This window comes from Acomys minous, assembly GCF_964271855.1.
Source record: "Acomys minous genome assembly, chromosome: 7".
NCBI lineage: Eukaryota > Metazoa > Chordata > Mammalia > Rodentia > Muridae > Acomys > Acomys minous.
The window spans coordinates 73,585,928-73,601,671 of record NC_140488.1 but is presented as its reverse complement, the minus strand read 5'-3'; the positions used below and the strand labels follow the sequence as shown (position 1 = coordinate 73,601,671).

The following is a 15,744-nucleotide window of genomic DNA, read 5'->3' as shown; positions in this document are numbered from 1 at the left end:
CTGTGATCATCAAGTAACTTCAGTTTCCTAGCTTCCATGATCCTGGGAAAGAAATGCCCCAGCAAGAGATAAGACTATTGTTTGATTACCTGCCAAGTCTGTCTTCTGAGAATTAATGCAGTTAAAATATATTTATGCCTCTTTCCCTCTTTTTTTTTTTTAAATTTGGAGAACCTTTAAATCTATAGAAAAACAAAAGAAACAGCATAACAAATGTCTACTTTTTTTTTTTTTTTTTTTTTTTTTTTTTTTACTAATTTGTTGGTGGCTGTCTGACTGCTCCAGTGCTCTGTATAGAAAAGGTTTCTTTCACTGAGCTGCTTTTGGACCTTAGTCAAAAATCCAGTTCAGCCATGTCTAGGGCGGGTCTACTTCTGAAGTCTTTATTCTGTTCCTTTAATATGTCTATTTCCTTGAATACCATACAGTCTTCATTACTGTAGTTATCTATTAACTCTCAAAATTGGTAGAGTCATTTCCCCCACTTTATTCTCATTTTATAAAGTGTTTCAGCTTCTCTAGCTCCTTTGTTTTTCCAAATGAGTTTTACTATAATTTTGTCTAGATCGGGAAAAAGTCATGCGAGATTTTTGTCAGCAGCTGTGTTAAATCCATACATACAATTGAAGAATGGACTTCTTTAGTATGCTGAGTTCCAATGCATGAAGGCACCACGCCTCTCCAAGTAGAGCTTTGCTGACTCCTTTAACCGGCTTGGTTGAGTTTTCAGCATACGAATCTAGTACCTATTTGCTGAGACTCACACCTACTGCTGACAGTTAGCTGGAGTAACACAGGCCTGCAATCCCAGCACTTTGGAGGCAGAACCTTGAGTTCATGAGCTAGGCCAGTGTGACTCATCTAGTGCTCCCCTGTCTGAAAACAAACACACACACCGAACTGAACCCTAAAAACAAAACAGAGAGAATCCCTGAAACTGTAAAATGAAAACTGTAGTTAAAAATTTGGCTTCTATGTACTCCTTGAAGGTACATAAAAGCATGCTCATCGATAGAATAATTCAAAACACCTTTTGGGACAGGTCCCACTGTGTTCCTCACACTGCTTATAAACTCGTGGGCTCCTGCAATTCTCCTGCTCCAGTTTCCCAAGGGCCGGGACTACAGGTGAGCTATCGTGCAGAGGTCGAATTGATTTTTGTATACTGAAGTAAGCTGCAACTTTGCTCAACTCATTTATTAGTTCCAGGAGGGTTTTGTAGATTACCTGAGACATCCCGTGTACACAATCCTGTCAGTTACAAACAGAGAGTTATTTTTTCCCTTTCTGTTGTGTGTGCTCCTGAGGGGCAGCCTGCTGTGTCTTTCAGATATGCGAGGCTGAGAGCGCGGTTGCTGGTCTCTTTTTCGTTTTCTATGCTATCTTTGTCTGGTTTAGGTGTCAGGATAATAGCACCTTAATAAAGAAAGTTGGGAGGTGTTTCCTCTTTTATTTCCTGGAAGATTGTGTAGAATTTGGCATGAATTTGTCTTTAAGTGTTTGGTAGCATTCTTCAGAGAAAACATCTAGGCTTGGAGGCTTACTTCCTGAGGGGGTAAAAAAGTTACAAATTCTCATTCTTTAAGCTATAGAGATGTTGAAATTGTTTCCGATTTGGTGAATTGGTACTTTTTATTTTGTCAAGATGTAGTCCATTTCATCTAAGTTGCCAGGTGTGCGCATGCAGATTTGTTTGCTGTGTTCCCAGTGTTCTTCCGGTGTCTGCAGGGTCCGTGCTGATAACCCCTTTCATTCCTGATGTGTCTAATTTGTGTCTTCTGCTTTTTTCTTCACAAGCCTCACTACAGATTTATCAATTTTATGGATTTTTCCAGGAAAGCACTTTATTTCACCCTTCTCCTTCTCCTTCTCCTTCTCCTTCTCCTTCTCCTTCTTCTTCTTCTTCTTTTCTGTCTTGTTGATTTCTTCTCTGTATGATTCCTCTCCTTCTATTTGTGCCAGGTTTACTTGCTCCTCTTCTCCAGTTTGTTAAGGGAGCTGCTTAAGACTATTGATTAGAGGCTGTCCTCTTTTAACAAAAGATCTAATTTTATAAGTTGCTTAATATTGCCCTAGCTGCATTTTATAAATTTTGACATATTGTAATTTTAATTTAGTTTCATGTACTTTAAGAATCTCTTAGACTCATGGATTATTTAGAAGTGTATTCTTTGGTTTGTTAGTGCTTAGATTATTCTCATTCCTCATGGATTTTCTGATTGATTTAACTTTGGCTAGAGAATACACCCTGTTTGATTTTCTTCTTTACAATTGGTGGATTTTGTCTGATGAATCATGATATTCTTCATTTAAAAAGATTTGATCCTTTCTCTGTTGCTAAAAAATATAAAGCATAAAGTTTGCCACGGTAACCATCTGAAGTGTATAATTTACCAGCATGTTTCACTTTTACAAAGCTGGACAAACATCATCACTATGTATTTATTAGATTTTCCTATCATTTCCCAAAGAAGTGTTGTATTCCACACAATCCTCCCTCCCCCCCCCCCTGCCGCTGGTAATCTCTAATCTACATTCTACTGTCATGAATTTTTCTATTGTAGATATGACATAGAAGTAGAGCCATACATTATTTGGAGTCTTGTGCCTGCTTTGTTTTATTTAATGTATTGTTTTAAAGGTTTATCTGTGTTGCAGTACACCAAAACTTTATTCCTTTTTAGTGTTGGCATAATATTTAATTCCATGCTTATTTCACATTTTCTTTATCTGTTCATTTCTTGATACATATTTGAGTTGTTTCTACTTTTTGATTATTGTGAATAATGATCTATAAAATTGGCATTTAGGTATTTGTGTGAGTCTTTATTTACTTATTTTTCAGATATGGTCTCACTATGGAGCCCTGGCTGTCCTGGAAATCACTATTTTAGATCAGGCTGGCCTTGAACTCAGACAGATCCACCTGCCTGGAATGTTTAGGAGGTAGGCCCTAGCTGGAGAACATGGGTGGCCAGCGGGTGGGTGTTAGGGCTTGGATCCTGTCAGAGCAGTTTCCTGACTGCTCACACCATTTGAATAATAGTCCCCGCCTCCCGCTGCCACAGCCATGAGCTGCTCCACCTGGCTTAGCTTCCCTGTCACAAACCTTGAACCAAAAAAGCTCCTTCTTTCTTTAAACTGCTTCTTGTCAGATATTTGCTCAGTTATGAGAAAAGTAATACATAGATATGTTAGGAATGCATTTGTTTTATAAAATAAAAGTTATATATTTCCTGAGGTAATTTGTTTACTTCTACATACTTGTCAATTTCACTCCGGGTATAAAATGTGTTAGCTTACAATTGTTAACAGCATTTTATTTTAATACTATTCATCTGTGGAAGGTCAATAACTAGCAACCAGATTTTGTTATATATTTATCTGTATGTGTGTTTGAGTTTGGGTATGTGCACAGGAGCATGGTACCTATGGAGGCCAAAAGAGGACATCATATCTCCTGAAACTGTATTTACAGGCTGCTGTGAGTCTCCTGATGTGTGAATTGAATTCTGGCTCTCTTTGAGAGGAGCAACTGTTATTTCCCAGTGAGCCATCTCTCCTACCCCAGATCAATATTTCCTGATTTTAATTATTTGCATAGTTTCTATGTCACTCTAGCTGGATTTTTTTCAAAGAAACAACTTTTAGTTTTACCAAGTCTTTTTTTAGTCTCTATCTCATCTCTGATTTTTCCCTTTTTCATTGGCTTTATATTTAATTTTCTTTTTCTAGGTTTTCTAGTGTAAAAGCAGGCAGAGTACTGATTTGAGCATAGGCCTTGCTGAGTCTCATAACCGCTGGTATATTATGTTTCTGCTTTTATTCATCTCAGGATATTTTCTAATTTCCTTGCTGATTTTTTTCTTTGACTCGTCCATTGCTTGTTTAAAAATATATTTAATTTAAATAAACTTGTAAGATTTTTTTCTTTTTCTTCGGTTGTTCATTTTCTAAAGGTGTTTTAAAGCTTTGTTCCATGGAATTCTTTGCATGACATCTCTCGAATCCTTCCTTCCACAATCAGGGTGTCACACATGCTGTGACAGGCACTCGATCTGTAAGTTACATCCTCAGCCAGAGTTGAAATCTTTGAAAATGCATTGATAGTTGCTTTGACCTAACATGTGGTCTATTGTGAGGAATGGTACAGTTCTCTCATATTTACATGATCTATTTATTATTGAAATAGTGGATTGAAAATTTCAAGTATTATAGAAGTACTTTTTTTCAGTTATCCCAGTGTTTGCTTCATATATATTAGGGAACTGCTGTTTAGTATATAGAATGGCTACATCTTCCCTTTTGTCAGTGTGTAATGTCTACCTTTATTTTTCCTAACAATTTTAGTGTAATTTCTATTGTCTGACTTTAGGTTAGATACTTCAGTTTACCATTTGCATGAAATACTTTTTTCTTCCTTGTCACTTTTAACTAATTGGATAATTGGATCTTCTGTGGGTGTCTTAGAAGCAGCATCTATTTAGATTTTGTTTTCTATTTGAGGCAAGGACTTATTGTATATGCCTCGCTGGCTTTGAAATTGCTACGTAGACCAGGCTGGCCTTGAACTCACAGAGATCCATCTGCCTGTACCTTTGGTCTGCTGGGATTAAATGTGTGTACCATCACACCCAGGATTATTTAATTTTTGAACAAAAATTTATTACTGTATTTTGATTTTGGAGACTTTGATCTATTTATACTTATTGTTTGTTGATTAGGAAAAATTTGTTTTCTCTATATCTTCTACCTAGTTTTTTAGCCTTCATTTCTTCCACTACAGTTTGAAATAGTTGATTATTTGTAGAAAATCATTTTGGTAAATTTTGTGTATTTTTAGTACCTACCATGTGTATTACATTTAACATCTTAAATTTATTATAATCTAGTTTTAATTGAGACCAACTTTGTTCTTGCTTATTTAAGCCACTTCCATATAATAGTGTTATTTTCACAAGTTAAGATTTATAACTGTTTTTATACATTTGTTAGATATAGACTCTGGTATTTTTTTCTTTAGCTCTTGAAATACAACCTCTAAGATGAGCCAAATGTATCTTTCCCCCTTTTGCTTAGCCCAGGTATTTTGTCAAAACAATACAAAACTGACTAACACACCCATGGGAGGGATGACTATAGTTTAAATAGCCTTTAATTTCATTTTAACAGTATTGGAAACGGGTTTGGTTGTTAAAGGATTGAAACTGTGGCGCTGGGCTATTTAGAATTGGAGTGAGTTCCTGATAAAAAGGATGAGTTCAGCCTAACTTTTGTCTTTCTTTCTTATGTTCCCTTCTCTTTTCACCATGTTATCATGTATCTTAAAACAAAGACCCTCGCCAGGTGGTGGAATCATGCTGCTGGACTCCTCAACCTTCAAAACTGTGAGCCAAATTCTATTGGGTATAAACAGCCTCATCGGCAGTATCTATTACAGCAGCAGAAGAAGCATATAATATAGGGATTCATTAAACTATCTATTCTTGAGTTGTTTTGCAATAGGTCCCATGTAGTCTAGGCTAGACTTAAACTCACTATGTAGCCAAGGCTAGCCTTGACCTTCTAATCCTCCTGACAAGTGCTGGGATGCTATTCTTTATACATACAAGATTATATGATTACTGTCAGTTGTAGAGGTGATTAGAGCATCTGCAGAGAAGCAGGAAAAGGTGGCATAGAAGTATCCTACACTTAATTAATAAAACATGTTAGAATTGTTTTAGATCATGTGATATTTATAGTAACTTTCAGCTTTCTAGAGCTTTTATATTATTGTGTTTTTTCTCATCCTAAATAGCTACTTGTACCTAATTTTATGTTCACAAGTTTGTTATTTTATTTAATAGCTCTCTGCCTCTGGCTGTACAGCTTCCTAAACTCAGGTTGCCAAAACTCAGGTCTGTCACTGCCCTCTATATTAAGATTTAAACTAACAATTCTATGCCTCCTACCCCATTCTGAATCTTCTCGGTGTAGGAACTGGGTCTTTACCTCTGGTTTTATAGTGCCTGGAAGAATGCTGACACTGTCGCCACTTAAGGAATGATTGTTGGTCAAACTAATGAACTAACAAGTGCGTTGGAAAAAACTATAAGGTCTGTGTTCATGAGCTGAGGAAGTGAGAGGCCTGAGAGATCAGCTCTTAGGATTTGAGTGAATGAACAGAGAGGCAAAAGGGGAAGAGTCAAAGTGACTCAAGAATGTGAGTTCTGCAGTCACTCCTGGACGAGGAAGGGCTGCCCATAGACACAATGAGCCTTAAATGCAGTCAGCACGCTAGCTGCCAGATGGGTGCAAGAGAAGTCTCCTGGTCTGTCCAAGTAAGTGGCTTTGCTGACTTTCTCACTCAGTAGCTGCTGGACCGTGGGAGAAACTAGGGATTTTCTTTTACCGATGTAGAATTCAAGGTGGTTGTGAGGGTTAAATGAATTACGTAAGGTCTAGGAAAGCATCTGGCAAAGTCACATGTACATAGTAGGTGTTCAATAAGTGCTATTTCTTGTTTCTTTCCAGTGAGGTCTGCTGTTTGCCTTTAAAGAGACAAGGTTTCCTCATTCCCTCATGCCCTTCTTCTTCTGTTGTGCTTCTCTAAGGAGACATTATATTTATTATATTTTCCTTCTCTTTGAATGAATCCCATCTTCTTGCAGGGGATCCCTTTCTTGGATGCGTGCGGGCACGCGCGCGCGCGCGCGCGCGTGCGCGCGGGCGCGCACACACACACACACACACACACACACACACACGGTTCTAAACCTTTGGGGACAGTCAAGCATCTCCTGTTTTTAGGACAATATACTAAAGTTATTGTCATGAACTGCTTTTGACTTGGGAGGAAAGTGTCTTACGATACAGTCCCATCTGGCTCCAAACTCGCAGTCCTGCCTTGCCACCGTGCCTACCTGGCCTTTTTTTAATAGTAAATGGGGAAGGAGTCTGGTTTCAATTTGTGTTGAAATTGTGTCCCTTGGCATGCGTTTAGAGCAGAAGAAGTGAAGTGACAAACAAATGAGAGTTTCTAAAGTGTTTTTTGAACTAACTCCTCTGATTTTATTAAATGGTGTAATTTGAAGAGGACAGAACGTAGAGCAACTGGTAAGCTGCCAGGGTTTGAATCTGTCTCCTGCTATGGTACTAACTGGGAGAAAGAGATGATTCTTCTATACCAAGGCCAGGAAGTTTCATGTTAGAAGTGTGCCTTTCATGGAAGTGCATGCTTGTGCGAAATAACTGGGGGATAGCATCCTAAAAAGGGGAGATGCTTGCTGGCTCTAAAGGCCAGAACAGAGCATGATACTGCCAAACACTTTTGGGTCTTTTAAAAGCACAGGCTGCCAATTCTATTCTGAGTGGGTAAACTTTAGGTTGGAAACTCACTTTATGGGGCATGAGTGGGAAGAGTGGAATAAAGGGGACCATCTAGGAATGAGTTCAGCTCTGACCCTCAAGGCAAATATGTAGTAATTGCTGCTCCAGCCCAGTCACCTGCTGCAGCTGTCAGGGCCCCCTTTGTCCAGGTGCCCAGTTTGGAGGTCATTACTGTGGCTGCTTGCATGTCGTTAAGTTGTCAGCATCCCCAGTTGGCGGGATCAGCTCTCTAGACTGCACTCATTTTGAGGGGAACACACCCAGGAACAGTCTTGGTTTGAGAAGTTGATAGAAAAGATCCACGTTGGCTCTTTATCCTTTCTGTCTCCTGACTTTAGAGAGTTATAGTAGACTGTTAACCTGGGCTCTGGAGCTCACCTCCCTCTCTTCTGGAACCTTGAACTCTTAACCTTTCCATTCCTTTCACTGACCTAAAACCCCTCCTACTTCATTCAGTTCACACACCAGTAGAAGTCCTTTTCCTTGAGATGAACACCTTCACTTGACCATCACTCTCCTGGGATACTGACTAGGAAAATCTAAGCTCCAGAGTCTGCCATTTCCCTTTAAAATGGTTTCTCCCTATTTCCTGCTCTTTTCCCGCAACACTAGAAACTAAAAGCCGGGTGTGAATAGCATAACAGTGAAGCCTTTCCTCACTCCCATCAGCCATCATTGTCAGGGCTCTAATAGCACCACTAGTATTGTGCTTGGCAATGTGAAGGGAACTCATCTGTTTGCTTTACATCGTAACCTATATTTTGGTGTTCTTTTGTTTCAAGAGTTCATGAAAGGAGGCCAACTGGCATTCATTTCAGTGTCCCCAGAAAAGAACACTTCATATTAGGTGTTCAGTAAGTGCTGAGTAGGAGAAAAGGGGACCCAACAGCTCTTGAAGCATGGCCATGTGCCAGCTGTTCTTCAGGCCCTGCTACTATGCTTACTTCCAAGATGAGGAAACACAAGCTTGCAGCTTTCAAGGAACTTGCCTTGAATCACATAAACTATTTACTATCAGGACTCCAAGTCCAACGGGCCTGCTCCCACAATGCGCCTCTTCCCTGTGCTGACTGTTACTCTTTCTCTAAGCTCGAACTTGGATCCTACCAGTGTTCTGGGGCCTTCCCACAGCCTATCCCTCTGGTTCTTCTATCTCCAGCAAAGAAAACTACACCCACTTCTGGATCCAACCTGAGCTGTACCCTTGAGGCTTTTTCTGATTGTCTCACTTGGCTTTGCTCAACTTCCTCTCCAATCCTTGTCAATTACTTACCTAATATTGTCTATCAGGTACTATATTAAGTACTTTTACGTGCATTAGATTTCTATTTAATCCTCAAGCAGTCGAGGCTCCGAGAGGTACAGTGACTTGCCATGGCTGCTAAGTGGCAGAGCCCACAGCATAGAAACTCATACAGATTGGGCCCAGTTCTGATTTTATTACTATGCTATACTGTTTATCTTTGCGATTCTGTTTTCTACAACTTCCCTTGTGAGTTTGTTTTTAATGGTTCCTTAATGAAATTCTCCACAATTTTCTCGTTGGCCCTATGGTCACCCTCTCCCACAGTAGCCATGGACAATCACATTTACCCTACTGACTGTAGCTACCTCTCACATGCAGTTACCATTGACATCGACACCCAGTCTTGACCTATCCTGAATGGATTCCTTTGGGCGTCTTACTGGCACTAGTTCTTGGCATAAAAAATGCTTTGCTTTTAAGTGCTCTTCCTTATATTCATTATACAGTCACATCATCCAGTTCCCCAAACCAGAAAACATGGTGACATTCCAGATTTCTTCCTCTCCTTTGCCCCCAGAATTCAATTAATCACCAAGTGGTGCTAATGCAACCTCCTAAACATTTCTTAAATCTTTTCGTCATCTCCATCCCCACTTCAAGTTCTTTCCCCCACTTCCCTGATATATTGCAACTGTCTCCAGCCAGCAGGGCCTCGTTAAATCATCCTGAGTCATCGCTCTGAAACACAGATCTGACCACGTCACTGCCCTTCCATGACTCAGCCTTGAGAACAGGTACAGTCTCGGTTCTCTCAGATGACATTTGAGATTTACTGTGGTTAAGAGCTCAGCTGCTCAGACTGAATCTCAACTTTGATAGTGTGATACTTTGGACAGGGTATCCAGTATCCCCGTCTCCATTTCCTATTTGTGTTGTAATTGTGAGGATGAGCTATCCATGGAAGACACCCTGCATGGTGCCTGACATTTAAGTGCTCAGTAATTGACAGCTGCAGCCAATATCTAGTCTTATTTCCTATTATTTTCTATCTTCAAATCTGTGTTCTAGGAATAGCTTGTGGTTTGTAGTTTCCTAAATGCATCAAGATATTTTACTGACCTGCACCTTTTGATTGCCGTTTCCTTCCCTTCCTTTGTTTTCACACATTTTCCTGGCTAATACTATTTCAGTCTTCAGCCCAGACATCATGTTTACAACATCATTCCTGACCTCTAATCCACTCTCCAGTTCAAGTCAGACTAATTGGCTCTCATCTGTGACTTCATAGACTTTGTGCATGCTTCGGAGCATTTAACACAGCCAACTGAAGTTGTCTGTTTATATGTTTGTCTTTCCGGCTGGGCTGCAAGCCAATGACCGGTCTTTTACTCTTTTGTATCTTCAACATGTGCCATGGGCTCTGTATACAGTAGGTACTTAATCAATCTGTTGAACTGAATGGCTTCCCATTTTATAACTAGTTAGGTATTCATAATTGCGATTCACTGGACCAAGGAACGAATACCTCTTTCCCGTGTGGTAACCTAGTCTTCTTTTCATTAGCATATGTCAATTCTATAACTAAATCATGCCATTCTTCCCATCTCCACTGTCACAAACATCTTTTATCAGTTGGCACCAACCTTCCACCTGGTCTCTACATTTAATTTCCTTTGCCTTGGCAGCCCCACCCAACTCCCAGCAACAAGTGGTTTGAATATGCATATATTAAATTAAGTAGAATTTGAAAGAAAGCAACAAAGGGCATAAGGGGGGAGGTTGGAGGGAGGAAAGGGAAGGGAGAAATGATGTTATTATATTATAATCTCAAAAAGATCATCTGTTAATCCTGTTAAAAGCCTTCAGTGGCTTCCCAGTCTTATTAAGAATGAGATTCAACTCTTTGCCATGGCCTGCAGATGCCACAGGATCTGGTTTGTTGGCTATTCCATTTCAGATCGCTGCTGCCTTGCCTGCCAGGCCCAGCCACCTTGGTCTTTTTCCAGTATCAAGAATGTGCCAAGCCGGGCTAGGCGTGGTGGCACACGCCTTTAATGCCAGCACTCGGGAGGCAGATGCAGGCGGGTCTCTGTGAGTTCAAGGCTTGCCTGGTCTACAAAGTGAGTCCAGGATAGCCAAGGCTAATACAGAGAGACCCTGTCCTGAAAAACTTAAAAAAAAAAAAAAAAAGAATGTGCCAAGCTTTTCTAGCCTTAGAATCTGTAGACATGGCTGCTCTATTAGTTACTATTCTCATTGCTATGATGAAATGTCTAGGCAAAGCAACTCAAGAAAGGAAGGAAGGGTATATATGGTTTAAGAAGGAATACAGTGCACTGCGGTGAAGGCATGGGCACTGCAGCCGGAGCGGGACATAGAAAGCTGTTTCCACATCAGGTGGCAGACAGAGGGCAGTGCTGGTGCTCAGCTCTTTTCCTCCTTACTCAGTTGGATAGGGGGCTGCCACGTTCAGGATGGATCTTTACTCTTCAACTAAATCTTTCCAAAAATATCCTCATGTACATACCAAGATGTGTCAAAGCTAGTCAGTTTGACAATTAAGATTAACCATCACAGTTGGCTACTCTACCTAAATCATGTGCCTTTGTGTGTGTGTGTCTGTGTGTGTGTCTGTGTGAGCCTGGCTAACTTTTTCTCAGTTTTAAGTTCTATCCTTAAATGTCACATTTTTAGAAAGGCCTAGCCTAGTCACCCAATTTAAATATCTTTGTTAGTGTGTGCACAATAATTATGCCTTCAGGACACTTATTGCAGCCCATAAATTAAAAAAATATACATTTTAATTAATTTTATTTTATTTACATGTGTGTGTGTGTGTGTGTGTGTGTGTGTGTGTGTGTGTGTGTGTGTGTGTGTGTGTATTGAGAGGGCAGTGTTAGAGGTTGGCCTGCCCTTCTGGGGATTGATTTTGGATAGTCAGCCACAACAGCAAGCACCTTTACCTGCTGAGCCATCTTGCTGGTACCTAGAATTTCTTTGGTGTATTTTTTTTAACTTGTCCTTTAGTATGCTTTTCTCACTGGGTTTTTAACTTCCCCAATGTGAGGACAGTGTCTGCACTGTTTATCAGTGTAGCCCCAGGACCTGTCACAATGCTCAGCATTCCATAGTCATTGAGTTACTGGATGACTTTTGAAGTAAATCAGTTGCATACGGTAAGCAACAGTCACTTCCCTTTGCTGTTTTAGGTAGTAAAGTTTTACATATTTATCCAGCAATTTAATTGTTCCGATGTTTCTGACCATGCTCGGTGCAGCTGAACTGTTTTTATGGGAGGCCTTAGTCGACCAAGAAAAAGACACTTTAAGAAAGTCTGGTATTTAGGCCTTTGTGCTTGTGAGTAACTCAAGAATAATTATACTATGATCAGCCAGCAGTTCTCAAAAGAGTGCAACTTTGCTCTGCCCCTGAACGTTTGGCAGTGTCTGGAGATAGTCTCGGTTGTCAAATTGGAAAGGAAAAAGCAGAGAATGGGCTACTACTGGCCTTTAGTGCCTAGATGCCAAGGATATTGTTTGGCATTATAGCACTAGAAATGCCAGTAGTACTGGCCGGAAGAAAACAGAAAGAGGAATATGACTACCATAAAAAAAAAAGAATAGAATGGTCAGTGAGCAGTGTCAGTGCTCTCTGGGGCTTTTCTAGCTCAATAATGAAGCATTAACAAGCATTCTTGTTTACTAAGACTTACTTCTGCTCTTCCAAGGAGGTTTCTGCTAATTTTAAACAAAGATTCCATTGGTGTACTTTTAGGAAATTACTGGATGCTCTGAGATTGTACCAAAACTGTATTTATTTGAGTGCTTATCTGGAAGGAGGAGCCATCGAGGGCTACCCAAAAGACAAAAACACTGTCATGGAAAGACCTTCGTGTTTCTAGTCCACACCTTAAAAAACAAAACAAAACAAAACAGTGCTTTATGGAATGTGTGTTCTATAAAATGCAGATAAGAAAGTGTCCTGTAGAGCTTCCTGGAGTAGCGGGCAAGTGTGCTGAAGGCTCCTATCAGCTTCTTCACAGCTGTCTGGATAACACGTCTCACTGGCTGTGAGGAGACCAGGAGGGGGAATCTGTATAAGTTTCAGGCACACACTAGATGCAAAATGAGCTCTATTTCTTCTCCGAGGATTACTGTGAGGCTGGACTGAAGAATGCTTTGAGAACTAAGAAGGCACTCTGCCTGGCCCCTGGTACGTGTTCCGGGGGCTGCCTGAATAAATGCAAAGTACCTAGTGTATGCATAAATAATTGGTGTTTACTGAATGTTAAAGGGCTAGGGAGGTGGCTCAGTCAGCAAAAGCCTGTGCAGGGCAAGCCTGGTGACTGTGGTTTGAGCCCTGGAACTTCGAAGAAGGTTGAAGGGAAGAATTGGCCCTGCAGAGTTGTCCTTTCCCCTCTACACAATGTCTTTCAGTAATAGGACAGTGTTTGCCTTTCCTTATAGCTATCTTTACTCATATAGGGGGATAATAGTTCATTTCAATAAGTTTTGAATGGTTTAGTCCCTGAGCTATGAGGTTTACTAAGGGAGTTTGGCTAAATTCATAAAGCATCCAGTAGCACCACACTCAGCTTCTCAATTAGGCACTCACTGGGTATCAAAGACTCAGCATTGAGGCATAAGATGAAACAGGTCTTTGGTTATGAGGAATTTTACTAATGTAGTTTTTGTTTGCTTGTTTTTGGACAGGGCTTCACTAGGTAGTTTAGCGTGGCCTGGTGCTCTCTTCATAAGGCCAGGTTGGCCATAAACCCACAGTCCATCTGCTAATCCCCTAAATGCTGAGAGTATAGGCATGTGCCACAATGGCTGGCTTCTCAGCTTTATTAGCAATATTAACACCTATAATTGATTTATCTCTGTGTAGGTGCGTATATGTACAGATGTTTCTGTGGACAGGCCAGAGATCAACCTTGGGTGTCATTCCTCAGGAGCTGTCTACAGGGACAGGCTCGCTAACTGGGACCTGAGGCTTACTTAGTAGGCTAAGGTGCTGGCCAGTGATTCCAAGGAATTTGTCTGTTTCCACCTTCCAAGTGTTTGCTACCACACATGGCTTTTTGCTTGGGACTTGAACTTAGGACTCGTGTTTACATGGCAAATACTTTCCTTATTGAACTATCTTCCTAGGCCTTCTAAAGTTTGCTGACTACTTACTATGGTTCAGCTACCTTCCCAAGGCACTTTAGTTTTTTACAGCTCACTGAATTTGCATATTAACCTCCATTTTATGGGTGAAGTTTAGGCAGATGTTTGTCAAATAATTTGTTAATTGCCTAGCACACATTGCTACTTTGATTCCTTCCAGCGAAAGTACACCTATCGAATAAATAAACATGTTCTTTAGTGGGTGGAGTAATTACAAACAGTTAACTTTTAAAAATGTCCCATGTGTTTGGGAGACTTCAAAAGGTATCAAAAATATACAATGAACAAAAAGACTACTGGAGCCGGTCGTGGTGGCACACGCCTGGAATCCAGCACTTAGAGAGGCAGAAGCAGTCAGATCTCTGTGAGTTCGAGGCCAGCCTGGTATACAAAGTGAATTCAGGACAGCCAAGGCTACACAGAGAAACCCTGTCTCAGAAAAACCAAAAGACTGGACTACTGGCATCTGTTAATGATGGAATTAGCTTCTAGAAGACTAAACCTTACTTTACAATGTTCAAAACTTTAAGAAACCATTCCAAACCAGGCAGAAATAGAGACAGTCCTACTACTGAAGTGAAAGTCCCACTCAAGGGTTCGTGTGGAGTCCCACTGAAGAGTGGGAGTGACCAAGATCAGGCACAAAGCTGCCTCCGTCACAGTACAGAGTTCAGGGTTGCCAGTGTTCATAAGATGAAATTCAACACTTGAAAGTCTCAAGAAAAGTTCATTAGTTACAAAGATAGCTTGAAAATGTTCAGTCTCAATGAGAATGTCAATAGTAAGATAATGAACATGGCATAATTATTTAATAAGAACTTTAAGAGAGTCATCACAAAATGTTTCAGTTAGCAGTTATAAACACACTAGAAACAAAGCGAAAAAAAAAAACAACCAAAATATTAGTGATAAAATAAAAGAATAAACAAATGGAAATTTTAGAACTGAAAATACAATAACCCAAATAAACATACTAGATGGGCCAAATAGAGTAATTGAGATAAAAAAAATAGTGAATTTGAAAGTGAGATGGTGTGCAGTCTGAACAAAAGAGAAAACAGACTGGAGGTAGGGGGGTGGCGGTGCGGAAGTCTTAGGTTAGTGGGACAAGAACATCAGGGTCCTAGGCAGAAAGAAAGAATTGGGTGGTGGCAGCGTACACTTTTAGTCTTGGGAGGCAGACCTGAGGCCTGCCTAGTGTACAGAGAGTTCCAGGACACCCAAGGCTACATAGAGAGACCCTGTCTTGAAAACAAGAAGACAAAACAAAAACTATATAAAGAAAAACATCTTGAAAGCAGTTAGAGGGCGATCATGAACTACTCATATAGGAATAATAGCTGAAATGACAGGGGATTTCTCATTTAAAGCTATGGATACAAGAAGAAAGAGGCACATTTTTTAAAGTGCCGAAATGAGGTTGCCAACACAATTCTATACCCAGTGAAAATAGCCTTTAAGAGTGAAAGGGAAATCAAGATTCTCCTATGAAGAAAAATAAAGAGAATTTGTTGGTGGAGTTCTAAAAGAATGGAAAAATGTACTCTAAATAGAAAGAAAAAGGCAAAATAAAAAATAGTTGAGCACATGGAAATAAAACAATAAAATTATTCTTGATGGCCGAAACAAAAAATGTAGTACTATCTGGTATGGTTCTCAAAAGATTCAAGGAAACCATTCTATGTTACAATGGGAAGAGGGTAAAAGAACATGGAAGGAGGTAAGCTTTCTTCATTCAAAGTGGCTAAACAGATATATAGGCAGACTATGTTATGTGTATATAACCTAGTAACCACATCAAATGCTATAAAATCTTTACAAATTGACTAATAAACAGGTAAAATGACATTCTTTAAAAATAGCATACCTGAGCTTGGGCATGGTGGAGCACATCTTTAATCCCACCACTCAGGAGGCAGAGGTCTCCAGAGCAAGTTCCCGCATAGCCAAGGTTAC

At 40.1% G+C, this 15,744-nt stretch overlaps 1 protein-coding gene across 2 annotated transcripts in view; it reads right to left on the bottom strand.

Moving 5' to 3' along the window:
* The window catches only part of HDAC8 (histone deacetylase 8), a 219,579-nt gene that overhangs the window by 88,895 nt on the left and 114,940 nt on the right, over window positions 1-15,744 (bottom strand). The gene's annotated exons all lie outside the window — the stretch shown is intronic.